Source organism: Eurosta solidaginis, chromosome 3 (genome assembly GCF_040869045.1).
Source record: "Eurosta solidaginis isolate ZX-2024a chromosome 3, ASM4086904v1, whole genome shotgun sequence".
NCBI lineage: Eukaryota > Metazoa > Arthropoda > Insecta > Diptera > Tephritidae > Eurosta > Eurosta solidaginis.
The window spans coordinates 170,129,569-170,142,801 of NC_090321.1; the positions used below are offsets into that span (position 1 = coordinate 170,129,569).

Consider the following 13,233-nt stretch of genomic DNA (forward strand, 5'->3'; position numbering starts at 1 on the left):
CACGATCTACGGCATTCAAACTTGCGGGTGGACAGTACGGGTGAGATGTTAGCGGATCAAATAGAAGAAATGACGTTCTGCACGTTTATTGTGCCCCACACGTATGGTAGGAAGCTGTCACAGTTCGCCGGATATTTCAATCGTGAGCGCAGAACTCGCAAACTGCGTAAACTGGCAGCCGATGGTAACATTGGCATCCGACCTCCTGCCTATACTTATTTCGCTCGAGCGTTCCGCCGACTTCATCGTCACAGAAAAACGCACTTTCATTAACTTTAAAAAAGGAAAGTGGGACGAATACAAATCCTTTACAGCCAACCGCTTTGCTGCCCTCCCTATCCCAACTGATGCCCGCCAAGGGGAGCGTGCTTTCCGCAAGGTCATTGAATCCGCCTCGGCTCGTTCCCTTCCCGCCGGTATAATTCCCGAAATTCGGCCCACTTCCCGGCAGAGGCCGCAAGTTTAGCGAGAGGACGTGACCTTACAAGATAGCTCGATCCCGGCGACCCCCAAATAAGGGATATAAACCAACGCATCAGATTGCTTGTGGATGAACACAAGCGGGCGAAATGGGAGGAGCACCTAAGCGGTTGTAACCTCTCTGCCGGTGAATGTAAACTTTGGTCCACTGTAAAGTCCTTATCGAATCCGTCTAGGCACAATGACAAAGTTTCCATCGCGTTTGGCGACAAAGTGCTGTCGGATGCGAAAAAATGCGCGAGCGCTTTCTGCCGACAATATATAATGCATTCTACGGTCGACAAAAATAGACGGAGGGCCAACAGACACGCACATAAACATAAGTTCAGCGCGAACCAATTACCACCACAGCCAAAGAGGTTGAGGATGCCATCGGTCATGCTAAACCATCCAAAGCAGTGGCCCAGACGACATAGCCATGCCGATGCTTAAAAGTCTAGGGAAGGAGGGTTTCAAATATTTAGCACGTCTTCAACCTGTCTCTTTCCACCTTTGTCATACCCGAAAAATGGAAAATGGCCAAGGTGGTCCCGCTACTAAAGCCTGGGAAACCAGCTAACATAGGAGAGTCATATCGCCCGATATCTCTCCTATCGCCAGTAGCCAAGACGCTTGAAGCCATTTTGCTTCCCTACTTCAAAGCAAATTTGCAGCTAGCCTGTCATCAGCATGGCTTTAGAAAACTCCATAGCACCACCACTGCGCTAAATGCCATTAGCACCCAGATAAATTGTGGTTTAAATCAGAAGCCCCACAATAGAACAGTACTCCTATCGCTAGACCTATCAGAAGCTTTTGATACGGTCAACCATCGCACGTTACTGCAAGACTTGGAAGGGTCTACCCTTCCCCCATGTCTTAAAACGTGGACCGCAAATAGGCCGGGCCCACAGATCGATGAGCTTTTCAACAGAATGAACGGCTACCTTCCTGATTTCTTCAGCTGTTTCGCCTCGCGAAACCTGGCATTATCACCGACTAAATCATCCGCGACCTTATTTACAACTTGGACGTCCCAAATGTCGACCATTTTGAACATCCACGTCGATGGCACTACGCTACCGACTGTCCTACACCCCAGAATCTTGGGTGTGACGTTTGATCAGGATCTACATTTTGGTGAGCACGCAGCCGCAATTGTTCCGAAAATTCAGAGCCGTAATAAAATCCTCAAATCCCTTGCTGGCAGTACTTGGGGAAAAGACAAAGAAACGCTCATTACCACATACAAAGCAATTGGCCTGCCGTTCGCGTGCTACGCGTCTCCTATATGGTCGCCAAGCTTAAAAACTACCCACTGGAAGAAGTTACAGGCCTGCAAAAATACTGCTCTCAGAACCGCCACGGGCTGTCTTCTTATGTCCCCAGAACACCATCTACATAATGAGGCGAGAATACTCCCCATCAGGGAGAGAAATGAGATGCTAACCAAACAGTTCCTGTTGAATACCCAGAAACCTGGGCATCCCAACAGACATCTGATTGATGAGCCAACACCGCCTAAGGACTTAAGGAGCCATCTCCGTAAGCTTTTTGAGGAAATACGGCACCCGAGAACTCAGCCCTATGAAGCAAAAAAACACAAGCAGGTCCTTGGTGAACTCCACAAACAAACGGACTTTTATGCCGGGAATTGCCCGGTGAACCCAGTACTCAGGGAACAGTACCCAAAAATGTATGCCCCGCTTGCAATGTGTCCCCACATGACACCAACCATCTCTTTAATTGTAATGTGGAACATACGCCTCTAACACCCCTTTCATTATGGTCCACCCCTGTCGAAACAGCAAGTTTCCTTGGACTCCCGTTAGAGAATATTGATGACAATATGTGATCTGTCGCAGCTATTAGGTGGGCCGAAACATTGCTACAACAGCAACAACAACAACAATTAGTGAGTGGTCGCACCTATTGGATGCGGCGAAGGACTGCAACAACAACAACAACGGCTGCCATCATCATAAAATGTTACTTAACCGCCAATTGAAGGCGCCAAGGGTGTTCAAGTTTTCAACTACGGGTGTCCATAGAATTACTTTCTTGGCCGGAGCGTCTTTATCCATTTGCATTACATGAGCTATCTTTATATCTGCCACTAAATTTATATCTGCGTAAGGCGCATACACCTTACCATGGTACTTCCTTCGATAGTTGCCATCGGTAATATGGACTGGACCATACATCTTGCGGAAAACTGTTCTCTCCAACACAAAAAGAGCCACATTATTCTCTTTCGACACGGTCCATGGCTCCGAGCCATACATAGGGATACGTTTGAGGATATAATTATAGAGCGATAATTATTATGCAATTGATTTCTAGTTGATATTGTACCGGCTAGTTCCCACATAGAGGGAATCCTTCACAGCTTCCTATTTGTGTCCATATCGTACTTTAAAAAAAGGCACATAAGATAGAACTGCGCGAAGGCGAGGAGCTATGGAGCCGATCTGTTAAGTAAAGAGGAGGCGAAGTGAAGGTAAAGAACGCATACAACCTCGGCTCAATCCACGACAAGGCGTTTACGCAAGCCGCAATCAGTTGGCTTAATTGTGCAAAAGACTGAAGCCCAAAGTCAGCGAACTAATTGAACTCTATCAGTGCCCTTTCAGACAGCAAATATTGCAGAAGCCGATAAACGATTCAGCACTCACCAAATTTTCGTCGTCTTTGAAGAAATGTGAATTTAAGTTCTGTGCAAAGGCTTTACCAAATTACGTTGCGCATCACCACCAGCTACGTAACGATTGGGAAGCACCTCTCCGAGCCCTTCGAGACCAAACAATGCTTCAGACAACACTAACCTCAATGCAATGCAGGTTAGGTTTGGTTAGGTTGCGAGGGCTGAGCTGGACACTATGGTAACAGCTCACTACTTCGGCCACCAATGGGCCCATTGTAATACCCTATACGGTCTCAAGGAGGACCCCTACCCTGCCTAAAGCGAGTCATACCACTTCGTGGAATTTATATATTTTGCTAGAGCCTTGACTTCATAGCTAGAGACCTCAGCAAGTTCAGGTAGAAAAGGTTTACCAAGGAATGCCAACCTGCGCCTACTAAGCGTTGGACAATGACAGAGAAGGTGCTGGACACTCTCCTCCTCTTCTGTACATCTGCAGCTGCGACAATAGTCGAAGGTCGTTACCTCCATTCTGCACCATGCGTGCCTATTAAACAATGCCCTGTTAGAACCCTTATCAGGGACGATAGAACCGATTTGTTTAAAATCAGAAGCGCTCTTTTGCGCCGCTTGCCATATGAGGGCCAGGTTAGCCTCGATGTCTCACACGATGATATGGCTGACCATAGTCCATTTGCTATTCTTATAGTGCTTGTGTTTACACGAAGCCTGAAAGTGGCCATCGGTATACCTACCGAATCATTTCCCGGAAGGATATGGTCGTTGGTGCCTCTTCTGGCCAGCTCGTCTTCTCTGCAGTTGCCTTCAATATCCCTGTGCCCAGGTACCCATATAAGGTTGATACTGCAGTGCTGAGCCATCTCGTTATGAGATCTGCGGCATTCATTGACCGACTTTGCGTTGTCGATGAATGAGTCCAGGGCCTTTAATGCGGCCTGACTGTCTGAGAAAATAAACATCCGTTTACCATCCTTAGGCATAGACCCGAGATGATTCACAGCCCTGTGTATTGCCAGCATTTCCGCTTGGTAAACACTACAGTGATCTGGTAGGCGAAAAGAGACCTCTAGACCTAGATCCGGTGAAACGAGGCCTGCTCCCACCTTCCAGTCAAGCTTAGAACCATCCGTGAATATGTTGATGGCACCCGGTACCGTATGTTGTCTGGAATTCCAGTCTTGTCGCGATGGTATATATATACTATACTTTTTAACGAAGACGTTCTTTGGCGTGCAGTGAGGTCAGTGCGTACCGGTATTGGGAATGGGGCGTTCTTGCCCAAGATTGTTGCGTGTCCACTAGATCCATTTGACCAGAGACCTGTTTCCCTTATGCGTAGAGCGGCGATGACCGCTACTTCCTTCGCCACCAGGTCAAGAGGTGGAAGGTATAGCATTGTGTTGAGTACTTCAGACGGAGTGGAGCCGAGAGCCCCGGTAATGCAGAGCTCCAAACTCCGTGCAATGCATGTGTGGTCAAAATTACTCACGTAGGCGTTCAAGGCTTAATAGCAATAGCAGGATGTATTTGCCGTGCCGAGCTACGCAGCAAACAACTGATTTTATGGAGAAGCACAAGAGACAAAGCTAATCGCCAGTTCGGTCTTCGAAACTGAGGTTGCTACAATGTTTGCAGAAAGGGCGATCTCGCATTCGTTACCACTTATAGTATAACTGTCCAGTCAGGCGATGCCGAACTCGAAACCATATACATTAACGTGTGCAATTTGTATGGATGAAAGTTAACCAATATCAGTTTTTTGAAAAAAAAAAAAATATTGAAATATACATGAAAATTATACAATCAAATGAAAATTTTTTTTAGTAGGTCATGAAAAAAACCCTTAAAAATCAAAGTCGAAAAAACTTAAAAAAAAATTAAATTTCGCAGGCTCGAAAATTATTTTTTTGGGTATGCGTAGTGGAACTTTTTTTCCTGAGCCCAAATGCTATCGAAAAATTTATGGCGCGATATCGGTTAATAAATCGACTCACTCTACTACACATATCTAATCTTATACGTCCCGTCACTCCTTGTTATTAGTGTTAGTATATTTTTCAGGGTACAATAATAAATGATATGACTATTGGCGCAGTGAATGGACAATTCCACTGGAGTCGTAAGAAATGGTTTGAAAAAAAAAAAAGTAATTCGGACGTCTTCAAAGAATTTATGGAGCTTTCTTTGGCTGCTATTGTTACTGATGCCCGGCAAAATAAACCTAAAACATTATCGATTCGGCTCCGGCTCGCTTTATCCCTACTGGTAGAGTCTAAGAAGAACCCGTCAAACTGCCCAGCTGAAACTCCAGCCCTAACAAAAGAACGTTATATTGTGGGACCACAAAGCCCGCAAGACTACAAAGTCAGGGAGTAAAATGCGAAAATCAGAAAGCTTGTATACGGACACATCCAAAACTGTAACCTTTCATCTGATTTGGTAAGTGTTTGACGAAAACGTTTTGTGAGATCCGAAATCCAAGCGCTTACTGCTTGCAACTTGTGCTGCATCGTTCCGTTGATAAGATCAGACGACGAGCCAATCATTAGTTAGCAAAATTCAATGCTGAAGAAAGCAGTATTGGCTTAATTGTACCCTACAGGGAAATCTTAGCAGACAACTGATCAGCTCCACTCCCGTTAGATCCAAAAGAAAACGTGCGGCTCGCAGCCGTATACACAGTAGGTGGCTTCCTTTTTCAATAAAAGATGAAAGCAGACTTCCCGGAAAGGCTGACGTCACTCTGTTCCAACTTTGATTTGGATACCATAACAAGTTAAACTCTTACCCATCCACAATCCACCCCGGAATAGATGACATAAGCCCTGTATGCGGTGTGTTCACATGACACAAACCATATTTTCAACTTCAATGTGATCCAACCCTGTTGAAATTGCTTCTTTCCCGGATTTCCTTTAAAATACTTCGTTAATAATTACATAAATGTGATCGTGCGTATTGAACGGGGAGAGATGTTATTACAACAGCAATGATAACAGCACAAAAAAGTATTAGCCTCCAAGCTGGCGGGATTTTTCTTCTAATCTGGTGTACAGATATTGGCTTAATACCAAGTCTGACTATGGATCATGACGAATGGATGGTGACGAATTTTACTATTATTTTGGGTAGTATGCTTCGGTATTACAAGCTTAAGTATCTGCAATTCTTAAGTTATGAAGTATGTTGTGAATAAGAGCCCTATAAAGGCGTCAGTAGCTACCCTACAGCGATTTTGGGATACAATCACGCAAAGCACCAGTTTCGCACTACAATTTTAATGACCAACAACGAACTGGTGTTAATCGGATGCAGAGCGCGACAGTTGGTAGTCAAACTTGTCCCAATAGCGCTATTACCCACACGCCCACCCAACCAATATGTCGCTAAAATATTTAGGTACAACATTGTGACGAATATTAGGAACACTAAGGGATATCATCTCTAAGCCGATACTGAGCAGTCACTGGTATGTACATAAACAAATCAATCATTATGTCTACACATATGTCCATAAAATCAGCAGAGAGAAACGCACCAACGCATGCATATATATGAGATACTCCCAAAAGTAGGCAATCATCGGTGGAAGTATCACTCACATATACACGCGCATATGGCTATGTGAGAAGCTATAATCGTGCATCTGTAGTTATAGCTGTTGTTTATAGCTGGTAAACAAGTAGTAAATTCTAGAAACGTCTAGAAATATGCAAACGAGGAAATGGAAGAGTATAAAAGCAGCGCCAGCTGAGGCATGGGAACCAGTTTGATTTAAGCAAGCTATTGGTTGTGAAGTATCAGTGTTATTGTGAAATACTTGAATACAGGCCATTTTGCATTATTGAATATTGGAGATATTTATTCAACAGTTTAGCGATACGAACGTTAGTAGAAGGTTGCAAATAAGCAGAATTGCACTAAATTCGTTACAATATTTTAGGGTGTTGCAATTATACAACTAATACTTTTGAAATACTATGGAAATATTTACGCAATGATTTTGCCATAAAATGAGAAATATTAAATTTTTGGGAAAAGTTTAGGCCATAGATATATTTTTGCAAACTTGCAGAAAAAACTGCTTAGGATTAGAAATAGAAGCCCTACTAAAAATTTTAAAGATCGTGCTTAAAGTATATAGTTTTACACAACTACACCTAAAGTACCAAGTAAAAACTAGTTCGATAGTAGCTAGATTATCATTAGTTCCCAACCATAGAAAAGGCAATGCAGCGTAAGACAATGTCCTCCGCCTAGGATATCGCTTTGTTAAATTCGCTAGTTGAAAGCGTCTAAAAGAGATTGAGGGTGATCTAGTAAAGGTTCCGAATGCACTAGAACTCCACCTGCTCAGAACTAGATATTTCCCCACCACGGACATGAATTGGTAGCAGTGCGCAATGGCAGCGTTGTACTAACGCAATAGCTATCCATTACTGTATGTAGATATTTTTAATGTATTTAAGTACCATTTTAGCCTTTTTAATCCATATCACGAAGGCATTAAGAGTCAGGCCACATAGATGTGAGAGTATCTGCCTTGCCAGAGCGATGCATTCGAAAAGAATGTGATCCGGCGTTTCCTCCTCCAGCTCACAAAAGCGACAGATTTGTGCATCCGACAGATTTAACTTACTTAGGTGATATCGTAGACTACAGCGTCTATATAATACCCAGAGAGAGATTGCTTAGAAAAATGAGTTTGGCTGATCCTTCGTTGCTGGGAGTCTATACAATTCTGCCTGTCTTTGCCCCGGGCACTAAATTCAATGCTGTTTGAACTTCTTTGTTTCCCAGTTACTTCTGATCTCACTAGTGTGTGCCTTTGTGAGTCTAAAGAAGTGCTCTGGACCATAGACCATGCTGCTATAGCATCCTGCTTGGCTCAGTAGTCTGCCTGCCTGTTCATTACCTTCATGTCCTTGAAGCCATCCTAACAAAACCTTGTTTCTTGTTGTTGTTGTTGTTGCATCGGTGCTTCGCCCCATCCAATAGGTGTGACCAATCACAAATTGCCATCAATGTCCTCTAACTGGAGTCCAAGGAAACTTGCTGTTTCAACAGGGGTGTTAGAGGCGTTGGCTCCACAATACAATTAAAGAGATGGTTGGTGTTATGTGGGGACACATTACAAAAAATAAAAAATAAAAACTAAATGTAAAGCGCGATAACCTCCAAAGAGATCTAAGGCCGAGCTTCTCTTCCAATTTGCGTCGTGCTCCTCTTGATTTTCAATACAAATTGGCCGGACGGGACCTACATGTTTTATGCCGACTCCGAACGGCATCTCCAAGGCAGATGAGTTTCCACTGTGAGCTTTTCATGGCAGAAATACACTCGGAGCGCTTGCCAGACACTGCCGAGGGGCGACCCCGCTTAGAAAAATTCTCTTCTTATTGAAAAACTTTATTTCTAAAATTTTGATGTTGCTTTGCCCGGGGTTTGAACCCAGTGCATACGGTGTGGTAGGAGGAGCACGCTACCATCACACCACGGTGGCCGCCCATTACAAGTGGGACATATATTTTGTATATCGATTCTGGATAGGTAAGAGTTTAACCTGTTACAGTACCCAGATCGAAGAGCTGGAGTGACGCGCGTTTCCCTAGGGAGAGTGCGTTCCTCCTCTGCTAGTTTTGGGTGTTGTTCTTTGAGTACACCGGGCATTTCCTGGCATAGAAGTCCGACGCCTGTTTATGGAGTTCGCTGAGGACCTGCTTGTGTTTGGCTTCATACGGCTGTGTTCTCAGGAGCCGTATTTCATCATAATGCTTACGGAGGTTTCTGGGTATTCAACAGAAACTGTTTGGTTAGCATTTCATTTCTCTCCCTAATGGGGAGTATTCTCGCCTCATTATGTAGATGGTGTTCTGGGACATAAGAAGACATGAAAAGCTTCTCAGTCCCGCCAATTTGTAGGCAAAATTAAAAAGGAGCACGATGAAAATTGGAAGCTCGTCCTCAATCTCTTCGGAGGTGAATCGTGCCAATTATTAATTTATGAATGTTAAGTGTTTGAGTGCACGAGTTATTGTATAGCTACAACAACACCGAAAACTGCCCAGAATTTCGATTACGCTCTGAATCTTGGTTAACGGATCTTGCTGCTTTAAGCGCAAAAAGCACCGTGAAGACTTACGGTGTTTTACTGATGTGGGTAGTCCTTTGCGGCAGGCGGTTTCTAGTACTACTCCGACTGCTTGGAAACGGTTTTTATGATCCCTCAAACTTATGGCGCACTCAGATGACGTTTCTACGGTTATAAGTGGAAAATGCCCTCCAACAATTAGCGATCTTTGATGGATTCGGCGCTTCGGGATAAACATACCTGAGTACCTGATGTCGAGCGCCAAAGTGGAGAAAATGGATATGGTCTTGTGTACTAGGAGGTATAAGGTACCGGATTGGTCTAGGATTAAGCTAGGAGGACAGACTCTGCAAGAGAAATCTTGAGTAAGTTGTCGTGGAAGCTCAACATGGAGGAGCCAGTGAAGAAGCCTCGAAGCCACTTTATGCATGTAAAATAATGCAGGGGCGTACGCACGGTCTATCGCCCTCTCTCTCAGTTGATATTTACTGCGATTGTTAAGCCTATCCTATACTATGAAAATCTTATTTAGTGGACGGTCAAATTGGAAGAGAGTGTATGTAAGCTATCAATAACGGGAGCCCTGAAAACAACCCCGAAGTCTGTACTGTTATTCTGCACATTCCACAGGTAGACTTGGTTGGGAAGTACCCCGTGTTAGCAATTGCAAGGAGAGTCAATGCCTCATGACAGCTTTAGTGCAGACAATACGGCCATGGTAGTGTAGCGTCATCAAATATTTGACGGACAAACATCCTAGTTCCCTACCTGCTGTGCGATGGGTTCTTAGAGCCGCAATAGAGGTGGAAGAGTGCGACAAGAGTGCTCAAATGACAGACGAGGTGATACACGTGTGGAAGAATGCTTCCAAAGTAAAGGAAGGAGAATAATCTGCGGTATACTGCGGAGATAGGGAAATATCTTCCAAGCTGCCAGATCACTGAAGTGTTTTTCGGGTGGAAGTTGTAGCAGTGACTAATTTTTACATTGACAGACAAGCAGCAAATACGGCTTTAATCTCTCATAGCACAACATCTAAAAATATACTGGAGTGTAAGCAATCTTTGGAAAGAATTGGGATAGAAGGAAATGTACATCTATATACATATGGGATAAGTTGGAAATGAAAAAAACGGATGCACTAGCTAAACAGAGCGCATCGCTCAAAGTGTGAACCGAAGAAGTTAATATCAGATTGTGCGAGATTAAAAAAAAGGTGAGAACTGCACATGACCGACCAAGCAGGAAAATCGTAGAGGCAAGTGCGAGGCTGGAAATTGCCGAAAATCATGTGCATGTCTCACAACCTTAGACAAACAAAGTTACTCTTATCACAGAAAAAAGGGAACTAAAGGCTCATGATGAGTATTCTGACTGGACACTGCCTTCCGGCGCCACATGCTTTTGAATTAGGCTTTCTCAGTGATAGCAGATATACTTAGGGCTAGCGAAGGAACCGATCGAGCTAGAGCCGTGCACTTGCAAGGCTAAGACTCAAGCTTTATGGAGTGGCACAGCTATCAGATCATTAAGCAGCAAGTAGCATGGGTCCTAGAAAACTTTTATATATTTGCCAAGTAGACGGAATCATTTTATAACATAAGTACTGGTTTCTGATAGTGCTTTTCAGTTTGGTCGTTGAGCAAACATCTGGTAATACAGTGGTCTCATTCTGTCTATATGAGCTCTTCATGGACCAGCCAGTTTAACCTAACCTAATTTGTAGAAAACGAAATACACCTGAGCCTCGAAAGCTCTTACAAAAGCTCCATAACTACTTTTGCAAACATTTGCTTTTTGTTTTTTTGCTGTTTTTTTTTTTTTTTGATTATTTGTTGTGGCTTTGTCTACTCTTTGTTTAATTTATCTCAATATACAGCCATGCTTTGTCTGCAATAATGAAGAAATTCGATATGTTTGTTGTTGTTGGTGGTTGATGGCTTTTCTTTGTATTTGCTCTTTACCTGTCTTCACTTAATTCACCACACATTCGTGTAGCTTTGGACTTGATTGGAGCCAACTAACTTGACTTGGTGCTGAACGATCAGTTAAAGGTGTATCGTGCTTGCGTTAAGACGTTAAAATTTATCTTTGTTACGTGATAAATGCGGGAAATAAATGCCAAGTACTCAAACTGAAAGGAGAGTGAAAAGGAATTAATAAATGAATTAGCTATGTGTGTGTGTACTTAACTTGCCATTTAATTTCAAGAAAGAAGTGTTTTTGAAAACGAATATAAAAGTGGTTGTTAAAGCTGTACTGAGCTGTAGATATAAAAAAAAAAAAAAAATAAAATCAAATAATTAACAGTACCAACTTTACTAAGATTTGCGCACATCATAGAAATGCATTTATTTACCCGTGCAGGCTTATACCCATAAATATATTTATACGTACATACATACCCAAATATGGTATGCTTCAAAAGGCTTATCGAAGACAGGTGAAAATCAGCGTTTTCTATATTTAAAACAAACGGTTAGCAAAAAAGGTGAATTTTATCAAAAAAAAAAAATTTATAAACTATTAAACTGAAATACCAAAACTATATATAAAAATATTTTGAATTAATCAAGTGATAAGTTGTGAGTTAAAAAAACATAAAATAAGATTAGATTTAATTATAATCGAATTTATTAAAATAAAGTGCACAACTTCAAAATTGCATACATGCATGTGCGTGCGTAATATGCCCGACGGATACGTAACATATGTATGTACATTAGACTGGGTTGATTTTTTAACCGATATCGCGCCATCGATTTTTCGATAGGATCTGGGCTCAGGAAAAAAAGTTCCACTACGCATACCCAAAAAAATAATTTTCGAGCCTGCGAAATTTCATTTTAAAAATTCTTCTAAATCTCCATAAAATATTTTTATACTCAGCTGAGCAGATCTCACAGAGTATATTAACTTTGTTCGCATAACGGTAATCTGTAACGGCATAAACTAATCCAGATAGATATATACTTCTATATATCAAAATGATCTGGGCGAAAAAAGAAATTCATTTAGTCATGTCCGTCCGTCTGTCCGTAAATACGATACCTTGAGTAAATTTTGAGGTATCTTGATAAAATTTGGTATGTAGGTTCCTGGGTACTCATCTCAGATCGCTTTCTAAAATGAACGAAATCGGACCATAACCACGCCCACTTTTTCGATATCGAAAATTTCGAAAAACCGAAAAAGTGCGATAATTCATTACCAAAGACGGATAAAGCGATGAAACTTGGTAGTTGGGTTGACCTTATTACCCAGAATGGAAAATTAGTAAAATTTCGGACAATAGGCGTGGCTCCGCCCACTTTTAAAAGAAAGTAATTTCAAAGTTTTGCAAGCTGTAATTTGGCAGTCGTTGAAGATATTATAATGAAATTTGGCAAGAGCATTACTCCTATTACTGTATGTGTTCTAAGGAAAAATTAGCGAAATCGGATTACGAACACGCCCACTTTAAAAAAAAAATTTTTTTTTAAGTCAAATTTTAACAAAAAATTTAATATTTTTACAGTATATAAGTAAATTATGTCAACATTCAACTCCAGAATTGATATGGTGCAACAAAATACAAAACTAAAAGAAAATTTTAAAATGGGCGTGGCTCCGCCCTTTTTCATTTAATTCGTCTAGAATACTTTTAAAGTCATAAATCGAACAAAAATTTACCAATCCCTTTGAAATTTGGTAGGGGCATAGATTTTATGACGTTAACTGTTTTATGTGAAAATGGGCGAAATCGGTTGAAGCCACGCCCTGTTTTTATACACAGTCGTTCGTCTGTCCTTCCGCTCGGCCGTTAACAGGATAACTTGAGCAAAAATCGACATATCTTTACTAAACTGAATTCACGTACTTATCTGAACTCACTTAATCTTGGTATAAAAAATGGCCGTCCACTTTTTCGATATCGAAAATTACGAAAAATGAAAAAAAGCCATAATTCTATACCAAATATGAAAAAAGAGATGAAACATGGTAATTGGCTTGGTTTATTGTCGCAAAATATAACTTC

At 41.9% G+C, this 13,233-nt stretch overlaps 1 protein-coding gene across 12 annotated transcripts in view; it reads left to right on the forward strand.

Moving 5' to 3' along the window:
* Window positions 1-5,423: 5,423 nt before the first annotated feature.
* Window positions 5,424-13,233, forward strand: part of pwn (pawn) — a 198,972-nt gene continuing 191,162 nt past the window's right edge. For 6 of the 12 annotated variants that reach the window (XM_067773847.1, XM_067773855.1, XM_067773856.1 and 3 more), the window contains exon 1: window positions 11,251-11,706. The gene's annotated coding sequence lies outside the window, so the exon portion shown is untranslated. Of the gene's footprint in view, window positions 5,564-11,158; window positions 11,801-13,233 lie in introns of those variants that run through there. The other 6 variants (XM_067773853.1, XM_067773849.1, XM_067773851.1 and 3 more) reach the window with 6 other exon arrangements.